This window comes from Pongo abelii, chromosome 17, assembly GCF_028885655.2.
Source record: "Pongo abelii isolate AG06213 chromosome 17, NHGRI_mPonAbe1-v2.0_pri, whole genome shotgun sequence".
Classification (NCBI taxonomy): domain Eukaryota; kingdom Metazoa; phylum Chordata; class Mammalia; order Primates; family Hominidae; genus Pongo; species Pongo abelii.
In genome coordinates, this window is record NC_072002.2 from 35,780,039 (window position 1) to 35,800,157 (window position 20,119).

Here is a 20,119-nt window from a genome sequence, read left to right on the forward strand (position 1 = left end):
CAGAGAATAGAAAAAAAGCACTGGGGAAAAAAAAAAATCAAGAATTCAAGAAATTTTCCTAGACCTGAATAACATGAGTTTCCAGATTAAAAGGACCAAGATTGCCAGATGCAGTGGCATGTCTATAATCCCAGCTACTCTGGAAAGCTGAGGCAGGAAGATCACTTGAGGCCAAGAGTTCCAGACCAGACTGAGTAACAGAGCAAGATCTACCACGAAAAAAAAGAAAAAAAAAATTTTTTTGAGACAGAGTCTCACTTTGTTGTCCAGGTTAGAATGCAGTGGCGCAATTTCAGCTCACTGCAACCTCCACCTCCCAAGTTCAAGCAATTCTCGTGCCTTAACCTCCCAAGTAGCTGGAACTACAGGCATGCACCACTATGCCTGGCTATTTTTTTTTTTTTTCCCAAGATGGAGTCTCACTCTGTTGCCCAGGCTGGAGTGCAGTGGCACCATCTCGGCTCATTGCAGCCTCCACCTCCTGGGTTCAAGTGATTCTCCTGCCTCAGCCTCCTGAGTAGCTGGGATTACAGGCACGCGCCACCACGCCGGCTAATTTTTCTGTATTTTTAGTAGAGATCAGGTTTCACCATGTTGGCCAGGCTGGTCCCGAACTCCTGACCTCATGAACTGCCTGCCTCGGCCTCCCAAAGTGCTGCAATTACAGGCATGAGCCACTGCGCCTGGCCTTTTTTGTATTTTTAGTAGAGACAGAGTTTCACCATGTTGGCCAACCTGGTCCCAAACTCCTGGCCTCGAGTGATCCACCCACTTTGGCCTCCCAAAGTGCTAGGATTATAGGCATGAGCCACTGCACCTGGCCAAAAAAATTTTCTAATAAGCTGAGTATGGTGGCACACACCTGTAGACAGGCCCAGCTACTCGGGAGGCTGAGGCAGGAGGATGACATGAGCTCAGGGGTCTGAGGCTGCAGTGAACTATGATCATACCACTGCACTCCAGACTGAGTGACAAAGCAAGACCCCATCTCTTTAAAAAAAATAAAAATAAATAAAAAAAATTGGGGCCAGGCACAGTGACTCACGCCTGTAATCCCAGCACTTTGAGAGGCCGAGGCAGGTGAATCACAAGGTCAGGAGTTCAAGACCAGCCTGGCCAACATGGTGAAACCCTGTCTCTTCTAAAAATACAAAAAAATTAGCTGGGTATGGAGGCAGGCACCTGTAATCCCAGCTACTCAGGAGGCTGAGGCAGGAGAATTGCTTGAACCAAGGAGGTGGAGGTTGCAGTGAGCCGAGATCACGCCACTCACTGTACTCCAGCCTGGGCAACAGAGCGAGATTCTGACACACACACACACACACACACACACACACACAGAGCGAGATTCTCACACACACACACACACACACACACACACACACACACACACACACACACCACACACACACACACACACACACACACACACACACACACACACACACACACACACACACACACACACACACACACACACCAGGGAGGGGACCTGGGCAACAGAGTGAGATTCTGACACACACACACACACACACACACACACACACACACACACACACACACACACACACACACACACACACACCAGGGAGGGGACCTGGGCAACAGAGTGAGATTCTGACACACACACACACACACACACACACACACACACACACACCCCACACACACACACAGCAGGGAGGGGACCTAAAAATATCTAGAACAATGGATGAAAAAAATTATCTATTTTTTAGTATTATTTTTTTTTTGAGATGGAGTCTCCCTCTGTTGCTCAGGCTGGAGTGCAGTGGCGCAATCTTGGCTCACTGCAACCTCCATCTCCCGGGTTCAAGCAATTCTCCTGCCTCAGCCTCCTGAGTAGCTGGGATTACAGGCACATGCCACCACAGCCGGCTAATGTTTTTTGTATTTTTAGTAGAGACGGGTTTTCGGTGCATTGGTCAGGCTGGTCTCGAACTCCTGACTTCAGGTAATCCAACCACCTCGGCTTCCCAAAGTGCTGGGATTACAGGCATGAATCACCGCGCCCAGCCCCCAAAAAATTTTTTTCAGCCTTTCTATGTTTCTGCTGGCAATGAGGAAAAAAACTTTTTAATTTTTAAAAAACCTATCATAAGGATAAAAAGATGACTCTCAAACTTCTAGAGGGGGGAAAAATCCTGACCACATACAGAGGATTAAGATCAGAATTACAACAAACCTTCCATAGCAACACTGGAAGCAAGATAATGGGAAAATTATTCAAAATGCTGTAAAAAAATTATGTCCCAAGTAGAATTCAATGCCCAATTAAGTGTGGAGTCTAGAATATTTTTCAGATATGCAGGGTGTCAAAAAATGTAACTCCCAAACATCTTCCTCTAGGGTCTACAAGAGAATGTGCACCAAAAAATAAGCGTGTTAAAATGAAGAAAAGAGGAGGGAGTTTAGAAACCAAACAAAAAAATGAGACTGCACATGTGTGTGCTTACTGAAGTTTATATGAATAAATCTAAGTATAAATAAGTTAGTTTAAAGGAATTTTTTAAAAAGAAATACTATTGGCCAGGCACGGTGGCTCACACCTGTAATCCCAGCACCTTGGGAGGCCAAGGAGGGCGGATCACCTGAGGTCAGGAGTTCGAGACCAGCCTGACCAACAAGGAGGAATCCTGTCTCTACTAAAAATACAAAATTAGCCAGGCGTGGTGGCGCATGCCTGTAATCCCAGCTACTTGGAAAGCTGAAGCAGAAAAATCTCTTGAACCCAGGAGGTGGAGGTTGCGGTAAGCAGAGATCGCGCCATTGCGCTCCAGCCTGGGCAACAAGAGCGAAACTCCATCTCAAACAAAAAAAAAAAAAAAAAAGATTTTTTTTTTTTTTTTAAACGGAGTCTCATTCTGTCACTTAAAAAATAACAGGGTAGGCCAGGTGCAGTGGCTCACGCCTGTAATCCCAGCACTTTGGGAGGCCGAGGCGGGCTCATCACGAGGTCAGGAAATAAGAGACCATCCTGGCTAACATAGTGAAACCCGGTATCTACTAAAAATGCAAAAAAATTATCTGGGCGTGGTGGCGGGTGCCTGTAGTCTCAGCTGCTCGGGAGGCTGAGGCAGTGAGGCAGGAGAATGGCGTGAACCTAGGAGGCGGAGCGTGCAGTGAGCCAAGATTGCACCACTGCACTCCAGCCTGGGCAACAGAGCGAGAATCCATCTCAAAAAAAAAAAAAAAAAAAAACAGGGTAGATTTACACTGATATTAAAATACACTTAGCTGTAATATTTAACAGTTTAGTTCCAACATATGAATTTGTAGAGATGAACAGAACAAAATAGACTAAAAATAGGCCTGAAATACAAAATTAGCTGGGCATAGTGGTAGGCGCCTGTAATGCCAGATACTTGTGAGGCTGAGGCAGGGGAATCGCTGGAACCCAGGAGGCAGAGGTTGCAGTGAGGTGAGATGGCGCCATTGCACTCCAGCCTGGACGACAGAGCAAGACTCCATCTCAAAAAACAAATAAATAAATAAAATAAAAATAAAAATAGGCCCTAATCCATCAGGGAATTTAGTACATATAAAGGTGGTATTGATTTTATTAATTTCAAATTAATGAAAATAGATTACTCAACAATTGCTGTTAGCTGGGCGCACACACCTGTAATAACAGCTACTCCAGAGATGAGGCAGGAGGATTGCTTGAGCCCAGGAGTTTGACACCAGCCTGGTCAACACAGCAAGATTCCATCTCAAAGAAAAATTTATTAATCAGAGTTTGAGACCAGATAGGGCAACACAGTGAGATCTCATCTATACTAAAAAAAAAAAAAAAAAAAAAAAAAGAATCAGCCAGGCGTGGTGCATACCTATAGTCCCAGCTATTCAGGAAGCTGAGGTGGATGGATCGCTTGAGCCTGGGAGATCAAGGCTTCAGTGAGCCATGATTACGCCACTACACGCCAGCCTGGGCGACAGAGACCCCATCTCCAATAAATGAATTAATTAGTTAATTAATTGGTGTTAGAAAAACTGGGTAACCATCTAGGTAACCTATTCTAGTTCATGAGTAAGAAAATGTTCAAGAAAAATGTTAATCATTAAAATAAAAACATTAAAACACAGATTAAAGTATGGGAAATCTTTTTTTTTTTTTGAGATGGAGTTTCGCTCCTGTTGTCCAAGCTGGAGTGCAGTAGTGAAATCTTGGCTCACTGCATCCTCCGCCTCCTGGGTTCAAGCGATTCTCCCACCTCAGCCTCCCGAGTAGCTAGGATTACAGGTGCACACCACCACGCACAGGTAATTTTTTGTATTTTTAGTAGAAATGGGATTTCACCATGTTAGCCAGGCTGGTCTCAAACTCCTGGTCTCAGGTGATATGCCCGCCTCAGCCTCTGAAAGTGCTGACATTACAGGCATTACCGTGTCCAGCCAGGAAATCCTTAAATATTTGTTTTCACGTGAGAAAGGCCTTTTAAGCCTTGTCACAAAATTGAGAAGCCAAGTTTGAAGGGCGAAACTGGGGAAAAATACTGGCAAGAAATAGCGAAAGCTAATAACCAAAATATATTTACAGGGAAACAACTATAAATGGCTGGTATAATAGATAACAAGATAATAATACAAATTAAAACCAACACAAAATATCATTTTTCACCTATCAGACTGGCCAAAGATCAAGAAGTTTAACAATACACTCTTGGTAAATGTTTGTGTCAGGTACCTTACATTACTGTAAGTGATTCAATGTCTATGCAGGACAATCCACCTATCAAAATTATAAGTGCTAATTTTCAAACAGTTTAATTTCAGGCCTGGCGTGATGGCTCACGCCTGTAATCCCAGCACTTTGTGGGGGCCAAGCTGTGCGAATCACCTGAGGTCAGGAGTTCGAGACCAGCCTGGCCAACATGGCAAAACCCCATCTCTACAAATATACAAAAATTAGTGGGCGGGCACCTGTAATCCCAGCTACTCAGGAGGCTAAGGCAGGAGAATTGCTAGAACCCAAGAGGCAGAGGTTGCAGTGAGCCAAAATCTTGCCACTGTACTCCAGCCTGGGCGACAGAGTGAGAATCTGTCTCAAAAACAAAACAAAAAAACAACAGAAACAAACTACTAATAGTAAACAATATGGATGAACCTTGCAATCATTCTGAATAAAAAAGCTAGACACAAAAGAGTACATACTATATGATTCCACTTTTCATGAAATTCTGTCTTTTACAAAGGCACTAATAAAAAAAGAAAAAAAAATTCTAGGCCAGGCAGGGTGGCTCACACCTGTAATCCCAGAACTTTGTGGGGCCAAGGTGGGCAGATCACGTGAGGTCAGGGGCCTGAGACCAGCCTGGGCAACATGGTGAAACCCCGTCTCTACTAAAAATACAAAAATTAGCCAGGTGTGGTGGCGTGTGCCTGTAGTCCCAGCTATTCAGGAGGCTGAGGCAGGAGAACCGCTTGAACCCAGGAGGCAGAGGTTATGGTGAGCCGAGATCATGCCACTGCACTCCAGGCTGGGCAACAGAGCGAGAGACTGTCTCAAAAAAAAAAAAAAGAAAAGACATTCTAGAGAAAGCAAACTAATCTACAGTGACAAAAAGCAGCTCAGTCATTGCCTGGGATCAAGAGTGGAGAGAGGGAGATTAACTTTTGGAGGTGACAGAAATGTTCTTTATCTTGACTGTAGTGGTGATTCCATGAATATTTAAATCTGTCAAAAGCTACCAAATTGTAATTTTAAGAGAGTACAGTTTATTATACATAAATTATGCTTTAATAAAGCTGTCCAACAAATAGAGATATAAGTTATATGAAACCATGACTAAGAAACATTACTAAACCAAAAAAGCAAAGTGCAGAAGAGAGAATGTAGCATGTCTCCCTTTGTGTAAAGAGAGAAAAGGGAGATGGTGGAAGGAAGACAATACACAGAATCATATGCCTTTTATGCAAAAAATATATCTGGAAGGAGACACCAACTAATAATAGTGATGATTTCTAAACAGGAGAACTACTAGACCACCAAGTGCCAGGAGTATGAGAAAAGCTTACTTTTCACTATATACCCACTGAAATGTTTTATCATGTAGACATATAACCTTGTTGAAAAATAAAAATGTAAGTTAAAATTCTCTGAAAATATAAAGTATATTTGGCACACTGATTAATCATCTTGGAAGATACTAAATCATAAAATTATATGCCACTTACCTTAAAGAAATAATATATCACCTTTTTCTTCAAGTTGACTGATGGATGATGCTTCTAATGAATGATACTTCTTATCACTTCCTGTATGTTTAGTAATCTTTAAAAAAAAAAACTCTATAGCCAAAGACAATCTGTTGAAAAAAAAATAAAAACACAAAAATATCACTATTAACAGAAACATTAAAACAACTTAGACAAAGCTAGACTAAAAAATGGCCCAGTCAGGTGCAGTGGCTCATCTCTGTAAATGTAGCACTTTGGGAGGCAGAGGTGGAAGGATCAAGGATCAGGGATCGCTTGAGCCCAGGAGTTTGAGACCAGACTGGGCAACATGATGAAACTCTGTCTCTTCAAAAAATACAAAAATTAGCCTGGTGTGGTGGCACGTCTGTAGTCCCAGCTACTTCGGAGGCTGAGGTGGGAGTATCACCTGAGCCCAAGGAGATAGAGGCTGGCAGTGAGCTGTGATCATGCCACTGCATTCCAGCCTGGGTGACACAGTGAGACCCCCATCTCAACAACGACAACAAAAAGCCTGTGATGATTTTTCACTATTATATGCAAAACATTACACAACTGCTGTAATCCCAGAACTCTGGGAGGCCGAGGCAGGTGGATCATGAGGTCAGGAGTTCAAGACCAGCCTGGCCAAGATGGTGAAACCCCGTCTCTACTAAAAAAAATACAAAAAATAGCCAGGCGTGGTGGCGGGTGCCTGTAATCCCAGCTACTCGTGAGGCTGGGGCAGAGAACTGCTTGAATCCGGGAGGCAGAGGGGTGCAGTGAGCCGAGATCGAGCCACTGCATTCCAACCTAGGCTATAGGGCAACACTCCATCTCAAAAAAAAAAAAACTTACACAACTGCATGGTCACCATCTCAATCTTATACCATATAATACAGTTTTCTTAAAATATAATCACTAATTCTTATCCCACCTCCATGAGAGAATTATACTTCCCTTCTGAAAAGATACGAGGCTTGGTCACATGCCTTATTTTGGCCTCAGTGGGGACAGAGTATCTATACTTCCCTGACCTGATCGTCTTGGCCACCTGACTTACTTTGGCCAACCAGATGCCAGCCTATAGTTATCAAGTTGTACCAGTATCATTTGTTAAAAAATAGTATTCTTTACCCATTGAATTGTCCTCATACCTTTTTTAAAGATCCATTGCTGTAAATGTATGGTTTTATTTCTGGACTCTCAATTCTATCCCATTGGTCTTTATGATCTTATACCAGGACTACACAATCTTGATTACTGTAGCTTTCCAGTAAGTTTTTAAAAGATGAAGTGCGAGCCCAAAACTTTGCTACTCTTTTTCTTTTTTTTAGAGACTATGTCTCTCTATGTTGCCCAGGCAAGTCTCAAACTCCTGGCTCCAAGTGATCATCCCATCTCAGCCTCCTGAGTAGCTGAGGCTACTCAGCTGTGGATACTGTGGTATCCACAGGCACATACCACCTTACCTGGCTAATTTTTTTATTTTTTGTAGAGATGGGGTCTCCCTGTGTTGCCCAAGCTGGTCTCAAACCCCTGGGCTCAAGCCATTCTCCCACCTCGGCCTCCCAAAATGCTAGGATTACAGGTGTTTGCGCCACTGAGCCCAGCCTAAAAGAATTTTTTTATTGATACATAATGATTACACATATTTCTGGGGTACATGCGACATTTTGATACAGACATACAACCATGTAATAATCAAATCACGGTAACTGGGATAATTCATTACCTCAAACACTTATTACTCGTATCAGGAACATTTCAAATCTCTTCTAGTTATTTTGAAATATGCAATAAATTATTAACTACAGTCACCCTAGTGAGCTACCAAACACTAGAACTTATTCCTTCCAACTGTATTTTTATAACCATTAATCACCTTCTCTCTATCCTCTCCACCCCACACCCTTCTTAGCCTCTGGTAACCACTATGCTACTCTCTACCTCCATGGGATCCACTTTTTTGTGGCTCCCACATACGAACGAGAATATGCAGTAAATCTTTCCATGCCTAGCTATTTCACTCAAAATGATGTCTTCCAGTTTTATCCATGTTGCTGCAGACAAGATTTCATATTTTTATGGCTGAATAATATTCCATTCCATACCACATTTTATCCATTCATCTCCTGATGAACACTTACTTGGGTTAATTCCATGTCTTGCCTATTGTGAATAGTGGCACAATGAACATGGGAATGCAGGTATTTCTTCCATATACTGATTTATTAAAGCAATTATTTTCTTAATTTCCTTTTTGGATGGTTCATCACAGTGTACATAAAACTAATTTTTGTACACTGATCTTGTGTCCTGTAACATCGTTAAATTTAATTAGTTCTAATAGGTTTTTTTGTGTGAATTTCTTAGGATTTCCTACATGTAAGATCATCTCATCTGCAAAGAGAGAGAGTTTTACTGCTTCCTTTCCAACCTGGATGCCTTTTATTTCTTTTCCTTTTGCCAATCTACCTTGGCTAGAACCTCCAGTGGAAACCTCCTCCTTTCCACTGTTGAAAGAAGTGGCAAGAGCAGGTATCTTCATTTTATTCCTAAGTTTAGGGGGAAAGCTCTCAGTCTTGCATACAGTTAGGTATGATGTTAGATGTGGATTTTTCACAGATGCCCTTCTATTTCTAGTTTCTTGAGTGGTTTTATCATGAAAGGATATTGGATTTTGTCAGATTTTTTTTCTGCATCTATTGAGGTAATCATGTCCGTTTCTTTCCTTTATTCTATCAACATGGTGTGTCATACTGATTTTCATATGCTGAACCAACTGTGCACTGCAGGGATAAATTCAACTTGGTCATTGTGTATTATCATTTTTATAAGTTGCTGGACTCAGTCTGCAAATAATTAGTTGAGGATTTGTGTGGATATATTCATAAGCAATATTAATCTGTAGTTTTCTTGTGATGTCTTTGCCTAGTACTAAGGTCTTTTTAGTACTGTGATGTCTTTTTAGTATCAAGGCAATACCAGCCTCATAAAATGAACTAAGAGATCCCTCCTTTTCTATTTTTTGAAAAGTCTATGAAGGACTGGTGTTAATTCTTCTTTAAATGTTTGGTAGATTGCATCAGTGAAGCCATCTGAGCCTGGGCTTTTCATTTTTGGAGTTATTTTTATTCAATCTGTTTGTTATAGGTCTATTCAGATTTTCTATTTCTTCTTGAGTCAGTTTATAGGAACTTGTCTATTTTATCTAGGTTATCGAAATGGTTAGCATACCATTGTTCATATTCCCTTTTAACCCTTTTTATTTTGGTAATATCTCTCATTCCTTATTTTAGTAATTTGAGTCCTCTCTCATTAAAAACTTTTTTAAAAAAGATAAAAGTAGCCAGGTGTAGTAGCTCATGCCTATCATCCCAGCACCTTGGGAGGCCAAGGTGGGAGAACTGCCTGAGCCCAGGTGTTCAAGACCAGCTTGGGCAACATAGCAAGACCCTATCTCTACAAAAAATAAATTAGCCAGGTGTGGTGGCACACACGTATGATCTCAGCTACTTTGGAGGCTGAGGCGGGAGGATCATTTGAGGCCAGGAGTTCTACTCCAGCCTGGGCAACACAGCAAAACTTCAAAACAAAAAACAAACAAACAACAACAACAACAAAATAAAACACAAGGTGCCCCTGGGTCTGGTAACACATGCCTATAGTACCAGCTACTCAGGAGGCTCATGTGAGAGGATCACTTGAGTCCAGAAGTTTGAGCCTAGACTGTGCTATGATCCTGGCTACAAAGAGCCACTGCACTCCAGCCCGGGCAACCCAGCAAGGATCCATCTCAAAAAAAAAAAAAAAAGCAAAACCCACAAGGTGGGTGGATTTGTCCTATCAGATATCAAGATTTACTATAAAACCACATTAATGTGTGATATTGTTTCAAGGATAAACAAACAGACCAATGGAAAAGATCAATGACACAAAATAGACCAGATTCAAACCAAGTATTTAAAATATACGATCATTTGGTTTTTAAGAGACAGCACTGTCGCCTTAAAGAAATAGTACTGGGATAACTGGATATCACATAGAGGAAAAATGAAATTGGATCCCTAGGCTGCTCTGCCTAAGGAGTAGCAATTTTTTATTCCTTTACTTTGTTAATAAACTTGCTTTTACTTTACTCTAAAAAAAAAAAAAAGAAAAGAAAAAGAAATTGTATCCCCACCTCATACAATACTGAAGTCAATGCCAAATGGACTGACTACAGACCTAAAATGTGAAAGGTGAAAATATTAACTTACAAAGGATTGGTATGCACAGATTATACAGTATGTATAAGACATCCTACAAATTAATAAACCAGCCAACCAGAGAGAAAAATGGGCCAGGTATGGTGGCTCACGCCTGTAATACTAACACTTTGGGAGGCTGAGGCATGCAAATTTCTTGAGCACAGGAGTTTGAGACTAGCCTGGACAACATGGCAAAACCCTATCTCTACAAAAAATACAAAAATTAGCCGGGCATGGTGGCGTTCACCTATAGTCCCATCTACTTGGGAGGCTGAGGCGGGAGACTGCAGTGAGCCTTGATCACACCACTCCACTCCAAGCTGGGCAACAGAGTGAGACCCCGTGTCAAATAAATGAATAAATAGGATACAGAGATGATTTAATTTTAGAAATGTTAATAATAGGTAACATTGGCTGGGCGCGGTGGCTCATGCCTGTAAGCCCAGCACTTTGGGAGGCCGAGGTGGGCAGGTCACCTGAGGTCAGGAGTTTGAGACCAGCCTGGCCAACATGGTGAAACCACATCTCTACTAAAAATACAAAAATTACCCAGGCATGGTGCGCATCTGTAATCCCAGCTACTCAGGAGGCTGAGGCAGGAGAATCATTTGAACCTGGGAGGTAGAGGATACAGTGAGCTAAGATTGCACCACTGCACTCCAGCCTGGGCAACAGAGCAAGACTCCGTCTCAAAAAATAATAATAATAATAATAATAATAAGTAACATCAACAAGTCAAATAAAAACAATTACCCTATTACTTCAATGTAGCCACTTTCCCCCTCCAAGTCACTTCTTAAAATTAATCAGCCTTTTTCCTACATAACCCTAGGACTATTTTGCCCAACCTCATCTTGATTTTTTTTTTTACTTTTTTCTTTATTTTGTTATTTATTTATTTATTGCCCTTAAATAGTCTCCTATCCAATCGTCTTGTATTTCAACACACCACTGGAAACTTCTAGCCATCTCAAGCTACAGTAACTCCATCAGATTTACTGCAGAATCAAGTCCAGTATACCTCTCATTCCCAACATAATTTACTGAAGGACTTTTTCCCCAAGCTGCTATGAAAACCTCTTCAGTTCCATAAAACACTGGTGCAAATTCAGAAAGCCATCTAAACAGCTGGGAAAGATTTCTCTTCTGGGACAACAGAGTAGAGAGTAAGTTCTCAGCAACACTTAGCTTGAAGATGGCACAAAGCAAAGACGGCAAGGTCTACCAAGAACATCAGACCTCTCACACTTAAGGCCTTCAATTTGCACAGATCCATTCCCACCAGTCAAATGCAAGTCTGTCTTTTTTTTCTCTCTCTTTTTTTCTCTCACTGTGTCACCCAGGCTGGAGTGCAGTGGCGCAAGCTCGGCTCACTACACGCTCCGATTCCCGGGTTCACGCCATTCTCCTGCCTCAGCCTCCCGAGCAGCTGGGACTACAGGCACCCGCCACCACACCAGGATAATTTTTTGTATTTTTAGTAGAGACGGGGTTTCACCATGTTGGCCAGGATCGTCTCAATCTCCTGACCTCGTGATCCGCCCGTGTCGGCCTCCCAAAGTGCTAGGATTACAGGTGTGAGCCACTGCGTCCGGCCACAAGTCCGTCATATCAGTTATTTTCCCTTACTACCTTCCTTCTAACTCTCCTGACACTGCTGATCACTTCCTTTCTTAAACTCACCCACATGAACCCTTTTTCTTTTTTTTGAGACTGCCTCTCACTCTGTCGCCCAGGCTGGAGTGCAGTGGCGTGATCTCAGCTCACTGCAACCTCCACCTCCCCAGTTCAAGCAATTCTCTTGCCTCAGCCTCCTCAGTAGCTGGGACTACAGGCATGTGCCACCACACCCGGCTAATTATTGTATTTTTAGTAGAGATGGGGTTTCACCATATTGGCCAGGCTGATCACGAACTCCTGACCTCGTGATCCGCCCACCTCAGCCTCCCAAAGTGCTGGGAATACAGGTATGAGCCACCGCACCCAGTCATGAACACTTTTTCTATGAAAAGCAGCTTTCTACATTCAATCTCTTCACAATACAAATTCTACTTTAATTGAATTTGTATTTCAATTTTAATTGAATTTGTATTTAATTTAAATTTAATTTAATTAGCCTTAATTGAAAATTCACTCTCAGCCAGGCACAGTGGCTCACACCTGTAATCCCAGCACTTTGGGAGGCCGAGGTGGGTGGATCATGAGGTCAACAGATCGAGACCAACCTGGCCAACGTGATGAAACCCCGTCTCTACTAAAAATACAAAAAAGTTAGCTGGGCATGGTGGCGCATGCCTATAGTCCCAGCTACTCGGGAGGCTGAGGCATAACTGCTTGAACCCAGGAGGCAGAGGCTGCAGTGAGCCGAGATCTCATTACTGCACTCCAGCCTCACGACACAGCAAGACTGTCTCAAAAGAAAAAAAAAAGAAAAAAAATCACTCTTGAAATTATACCCTTTTCTCTAAAACTCTCCAGTAGTGGCTAAATGGTGGCCCCCCAAAAAATACACCTGTGTCCTAATCCCTGAATTAGGGATTGTGAATGTATCTTATTTGGGGAAAAAAGGTCTTTGCAGACATAATCAAATTAAGGATCTTGAGATGTGATCATCCTGGATTATCCAGGTAGGCCCTAAATCCAATAACAAATATCCTTGTAAGAGAGTGGCACAGATATCCTTGTAAGAGAAAGAGACAGACACAGACAAGAGAATATAATATGAAAATGATGGCAGAGATTGGAGTAATGTGGTCATAGGCCCAGGAATGCCAGGGCAACCACCAGAAGCTAGATGAGGCAAGGAACAAATTTAAGATAATAAATTTCTATTGTTTTAAGCCATCAAGTTTCTGATAATTTATTACAGCAGACATAGGAAACTAGTCTTTCCTAAGCAGGCTATATCACATCAAGAAGCCTAGTTTTCCAAGCACAACCATTTTTTATCTTACACAAAATTCTTTACACGTCTCTTTTAAGGTTTATGCCATTCTGCTATCAAACTTACTTTCTTCATTGTTGTATTCCTACTGATCACCAGAAATTCTTCAATCATAGTTTTCTTCTCCAGTCACACTGTTACCACCATCAACTCCAAAGTTCACATGGATCACCACAGATCGTTAATCTCCTTAATAATTTACCAATTCTTAATACATTTCAACTATACAACCTTTTAACCACATCAAAGGGACAAGAGAGAAGTATTGACTGCAAATCTGAGTCTAGTGGCTTGTCAAATTCATAACTCCTTTCTGAAAAACTTGCCATGGTCACAGGCACCTCCTTTAAAAAAAAAAAAAAAAAAAAAAAAAAAAAAAAAAAAAAAACCTTAGACAATTCATAGTTACATTCTGAAAGTCCTGACCCTGCTATGGTTTCCATAGCTAACTAGATCAAGTGTGGTTTGTGACCCAAGAGGTGCCAATATCTAGTCACTATAAAGCAGCGTTTTCCAACCTCACCACTATTAACATTTTTAACCACATAGAGTCTTTGTTATGGGGGGGCTGTCCTGTGCATGGAGGAGCAGCAGCCTGTTTAGCAACAGCAGCAGCAGCCCCGACCTCCATCCACTAGATGCCAGTAGCAACCCTTCCCCTAGTCCTCACAATCAAAATATCTCTAGACACTACAAAATGTCTCCCCAGAGGCAAAATCACCCTGGGTTGAGACCTACTACTATAACAGCAAAGAACTAAATTAAGAATTACAGGATACCTGCTGCTTGAAGAATTAAAACAAGGCAAGCCTACCGCTAGAGCTGTACTATTCTCAGCCACCTTGAGTCCTGAGATATATTCAGGTTTATGTAAGACCTGGTGAATTGTTCTTCAGCAAAGTCTAGTGTTTGGTGATTCCTGTTCTTTTCTTCCACAAGATCTAGCTCTGTAAATAGTCTTCTCTTTCTACATATCCTCACAATGAACTACTATTATTTAAGGTAACCCAAGTATTTCTCACATTCTAAAATGCCTAATAGATCACTTAAGCTCAGGAGTTCGAGACCAGCCTGGCCAACATGGCGAAACCCCATCTCTACTAAAAATACAAAAATTAGCCAGGCGTGATGGTGGGCGCCTGTAGTCCCAGCTACTCGGGAGGCTGAGGCAGGAGAATGGTGTGAACCCAGGAGGCGGAGCTTGCAGTGAGCCGAGATCCCGCCACTGAACTCCAGCCTGTGTGACCGAGTGAGACTCCATCTCAAAAAAAAAGATTAAATTTATCTTCTGAAAATTATCTATTTTGGAAGAAAAATTTAATCTAATGTCTTGTGATAACAACAAACTTTCAAACACTAGTTGAACAAAACACAACAGTAAATTTCAAATTTCCATGGGAACAAGATTATCTTCTTAAAAGCAACAAGTATTTGTTTAACAACTCGATTTTCTTATGGGCTAAAATAGTCTACAACTACTGTGTGTGTGTGTGTGTGTGTGTGTGTGTGTGTGTGTGTGTGTGTGTCTGATGGGCTAAAATAGTCTACAACTACTGTGTGTGTGTGTGTGTGTGTGTGTGTGTGTGTGTATCTTTTTTATATATGAAAAACTACAGGAGAGTGCCACCATGTCTGGCTAGTGTTTTTTTGTAGAGACGAGGTTTCGCCATGTTGCCCAGGCTGGTCTCAAACTCCTGGGTTCAAGCGATCCACCTGCCTCGGCCTCCCAAGGTGCTAGGATCACCGGCGTGAATGTGAACCACCATGCCTAGCCTATGGTATATATTTTAAATATATATATATTTTAAATATATATGATAGATAGGCATATTCCCCACCCTCAAATAGCTTATGGAGAAATTATCTAAGTGGCGTATATCTTCTAAAACTGAACAGTATCTGTGTTACAAAGAATAATGCTTGGCCGGGCATGGTGAGCCGAGATCACGCCATTGCACTCCAGCCTGGGCTGCAAGAGCAAAACTCCGTCTCAAAAAAAAAAAAAAAAAGGGGGGGGGGGGTTGGCGCTGTGGCTCACGCCTGTAATCCCAGCACTTTGGGAGGCCAAGGCAGGTGGATCACGAGGTCAGGAGATCGAGACCATCCTGGCTAACACGGTGAAACCCGTCTCTACTAAAAATACAAAAAATTAGCTAGGCATGGTGGCAGGTGCCTGTAGTCCCAGCTACTCAGGAGGCTGAGGCATGAGAATGGCTGAACCCGGGAGGCGGAGCCTGCAGTGAGCCAAGATTGCCCCACTGCACTCTAGCCTGGGCAACATAGCGAGACTCCGACTCCAAAAAAAAAAAAAAATAGGCCGGGCCCGGTGGCTCACGCCTGTAATCCCAGCACTTTGGGAGGCCAAAGAGGGGGGATCACGAGGTCAGGAGATCGAGACCATCCTGGCTAACACAGTGAAACCCCGTCTCTACTAAAAAATGCAAAAAATTAGCCGGGCGTGGTGGTGGGCGCCTGTAGTCCCAGCTACTCGGGAGGCTGAGGCAGGAGAATGGCGTGAACCCAGGAGGCGGAGCTTGCAGTGAGCGGAGATCACGCCACTGCACTCCAGCCTGGGAGACAGAGCGAGACTCCATCTCAAAAATAAATAAATAAATAAAATAAATAAAAATAAATAAATAAAAAGAATAATACTTGTCACAAAGACTATACTATTTATAGGGGATAAAAGTAAGTTAAATTTAATCCTCTCCAACGATGCCATAATAGAAACCTTTCCTGGGCCAGGGGTGGTGGCTCATACCCGTAATACCAGCACTTTGGGAGGCCAAGGTGGGCAGATCACTTGGGCCCAGGAATTTGAGACCAGCCTGGGCAACATAGTGAAAACCCGTCTCTTCAAAAAAAAAAAAAACAAAAAAAGAAAGAAAGAAACCTTTCCTAATATAAAGCTACTTGGAGTCCTACATAATTTTTAAGAGTATAAGGGGATCCTAAGACCAAAAAGTTTGAGAAACACTGCATTAAAGTAATACTTAGTGCCTCCTTTTAATTTACCCTCTGAGTTTTTATCTGTGAGAATCTTATGTATACTGCCATAAATGTTTAAAGTTCTTAGAAAAGCTCCTGATATATCACCAGTGCTTAAGTGTTAGCTATAATAATATTAATAATTAGCTATAATAATATTACAGGGAAAATGTTTTTATGAAAAGATAGAAAATATTGGCCAGGCATGGTGGCTCACACCTGTAATCCCAGCACTTTGGGAGGCCGAGGCAGGGGATCACCTGAGGTCAGGAGTTCAAGACTAGCCTGGCCAACATGACATGGTAAAACCCCGTCTCTACAAAAATATAAAAAAACTAGCTAAGCATGATGGCAGGTGCCTGTAATCCCAGCTACTCGGGAGGCTGAGGCGGGAGAATCGCTTGAAGCCTGGAGGCAGAGGTTGCAGTGAGCTGAGATAGCACAGCCTGGGCAACAGAGCAAGACTCCGTCTCAAAAAAATTTAAAAAAATTTACTTAGTTACTCCTGGCTTCACTTAACTACTTGCCAACTCAATTTCCATATGATCATTACCCCCTTCAGTCAACAACTACATTAATTCTAAACATTCAATTATTTACCTTAAAGCAGTAGTGCTCAAAATGTGATATGGGGACTCTCAGGATTCCTGAGATCAAAATCACACGAGAGCAAAAGATTAAAAGTACAAAACAGACCAATGAATTCTAACGCAACAGAATGCAAAACACATGTAGACATGGTTTCAGATTCTACATTGCAACTAACCTTTAGGAAATTACCACTTGTTGAGTTTTGTTGCAGAATCAGAGTATTACAACTATCTGAAAAAGCTAAAATACCCCACCCAACATACTGGTCATAAACTTCAACCAGAAACATATATAGCAACAGACTGATAGGAGAATCCAGCTGTCTTCTATCAGGCCAAACATTAAGGAGATTTACAAAAATGTAACACCATCACCATTCTTTCACTAAATTATTTTTGGAATATAGTTTTTCATTAAAATGTTATTTATTAAATATATTAAGCTGGGTGTGCACACCTGTAGTCCCACCTATTTGGGAGGCTGAGGCAAGAGGATCACTTCAGCCCAAGAGCTCAAGGTCAGCCTGGGCAACACAGTGAGCCCCTGTTACTAAAAAAAAAAAAAAAAAAATTTAATTAAAATTAAAATGTTATTTATATTAAACTGTAGTTTAATTATTTCATATGAATTAATATATATGAAATTAATTCCTAACACAGTAACTATCAATAGATATAAACCTATATAAAGAAAAGCTACTTGGAATCCTACATAATTTTTAAGAGTGTAAGGGGATCCTAAGACCAAAAAGTTTGAGAACCACTACATTAAATACTTAATACCACCTTTTAATTTACCCTCTGAGTTTCTGTGTGAATCTTACATGTGCTGCCATAAATGTTTAAAGGAAGCTGAACAGAGCAGAGGATATAAATCTTCCTTTAAGCATTGTAATGCACTCAAGCATAAGATGTATATGCCCCTTCCCCTCAGGAAAAGACATGATGGCCGGGTTAACAGAATGCTCTTATTTGCCAAAAGTAACTACAGTATTATAATACAGCTATAATACAGAACTTACACAGAAAAAACAGAACCAAAGGATTTTCACTGAATGATCCACAGAAAAATATGAAAGTCAGGGTTACAAAAGGGGTAATATAGTCCTTAAGTTAATTATCTACAGTAACAATTTTACTGGAGTTGGTTTCTAATACCTAAATTTTAATCACCTTCAATAGAAGGTATTCCAAGAACTCTATGTGGAACAAAAATCTGCCAATAAAAGTCATGAAAAAATATTTAACTATTACAAAAACAATCCATTATTTGAACTGTGCAGCGCTGGTCACCTTCATTAATAGAATAAATACAATCAGCTCTGCATAATAAATTACCAAGCTAAAAAGGACTATCTGGCAAAAGAAGTTAATGGCATTCATTAATTAGGGTACTTTCTTAGTTATTCTGTGAAGCATAATTTATCAATTTAAATGCCAGCACCTTGTATGGGATGGACATTAAATAAATTACTTGGCCCGGCATGGTGGCTCACGCCTGTAATCCCAGCACTTTGGGAGGCCGAGGCAGGCGGATCACCTGAGGTCAGGAGTTCGAGACCAGCCTGGCCAACACGGTGAAACCCTATCTCTACTAAAAATACAAAAAATTAGCCGGGCGTGGTGGCACTTGTCTGTAATCCCAGCTACTCGGGAGGCTGAGGCAGGAGAATCGCTTGAACCCAGGAAGCGGAGATTGCAGTGAGCCGAGATCTCGCCACTGCCTTCCAGCCCAGGCGACAGAGTGAGACTCCATCTCAAAAAAAAAAAAAAAAAAAAAAAACAATTACTTGTTCACTACAGGATTATAATATTGATTGAGAAAGGTGAAACAATAGCATATTTTCCTCAGTTAGCAATGATAAAGGAGTTCTAGCTCGTAAGCCAGGACAAATTTTGGAATTGTGCTTCCGAAGTCACACATCTGACCCAACAGTGATATTCTGCATTCTGCCTAAAAGGGAAAAAGTGGCTCTGTTACAGTCCTAGTTTCCTCATTTCCTCACGTGCGCTAGGCCTGAATTTGCGGCTTCCAAATTAAGCACTTTTTAAAGCACTTCTCATCCTACTCCCATGTCTAATTCCATTGATTAGATTTTTTGCTTTTCAAATAAAAAAAAATTCACCAGGCACAGTGGCTCAGGCCTGTAATCCCAGCACTTTTGCAGGCCCAGGTGATCACTTGAGCCCAGGAGTTCGAGACCAGCCTGGGCAACATGGCGAAACGCCATCTCAACAACAAATAGAAAACTTAGCCTAACATGGTAGCGGACGCCTGTAGTCCCAGCCACTCAGGGAGGCGGAGGTGGGAGGATTGCTTGAGGCCGGGGAGGGAGGTCAAGGCTAGAGTGAGCCGTGATTACACCACTGCAATCCAGTCTGGGCGACAGAGCGAGACCCCGTCTCAAAATAAAATAATAACTTAAAACTTTATTCGTGTTGGTGTCCTGTGTAAAGCAGAAACTAAGTACTTGATCAGAAGACAAAGTGAATATAGCATAGTTCACTGCAACCTGGATATTTTCAACTGAAATCCATGTTTTATCCACTTTTTTAAAAAAGCCAATGTTGGTGGGGGGACTAACCACACCTTAGGCCACCAAGTAGTGCTTTTGTTTCCTGCGAAGGTTATTTATTGAGATACCATTTTGTTATACTATCTAGATACTGTGTGCTGCGATTCCTGTTTAAAGGAGTCTCATTGCAGCTAAGACTACATAAAACATCGTTCACAGTACTTCTCAAATAGCAAAGCTTGAGTTCCTTCCTCCTCCTCTTCCTCCCTCCCCTGGTCCCCGCTGCGTCCCCATCGCCCCAGAAAATAAAGCACACGCCGGATTTTCGGACGCATCATTGAGAGGCGGAGGGAAAGGAGGTAGTCTTCTAATTGTTGGACTTGCTATCCCATTCTGCCTGTGCAAAATAAACCCCCATAGTAAAATAATCTTGAACCGTGATAAAAATCGAGGACCCAATTCTCTTTGGCTCGCCTCTCTTCATCGCTATAAACTTCACTGCGGCCCTCAATGCACTCATTTCTACTCCAGAGCTGCCCTACCTGTGCCGAGAACCCCATCTGCAGCACGAGTTACTCTATGACCTTGGGCCCGCTCCCCTCCCAAGCTGAAGGCTGTAAAACCAAGACCCCA

The 20,119-nt window shown here is 41.8% G+C and overlaps 1 protein-coding gene across 10 annotated transcripts in view; it reads right to left on the reverse strand.

Annotated features, from left to right (window-relative positions):
- The window catches only part of ESCO1 (establishment of sister chromatid cohesion N-acetyltransferase 1), a 71,976-nt gene that overhangs the window by 50,927 nt on the left and 930 nt on the right, over nt 1-20,119 (reverse strand). For all 10 annotated transcript variants that reach the window (XR_008516086.2, XR_008516085.2, XM_054538191.2 and 7 more), the window contains exon 2: nt 6,196-6,326. The gene's annotated coding sequence lies outside the window, so the exon portion shown is untranslated. The remainder of the gene's footprint in view (nt 1-6,195; nt 6,327-20,119) is intronic.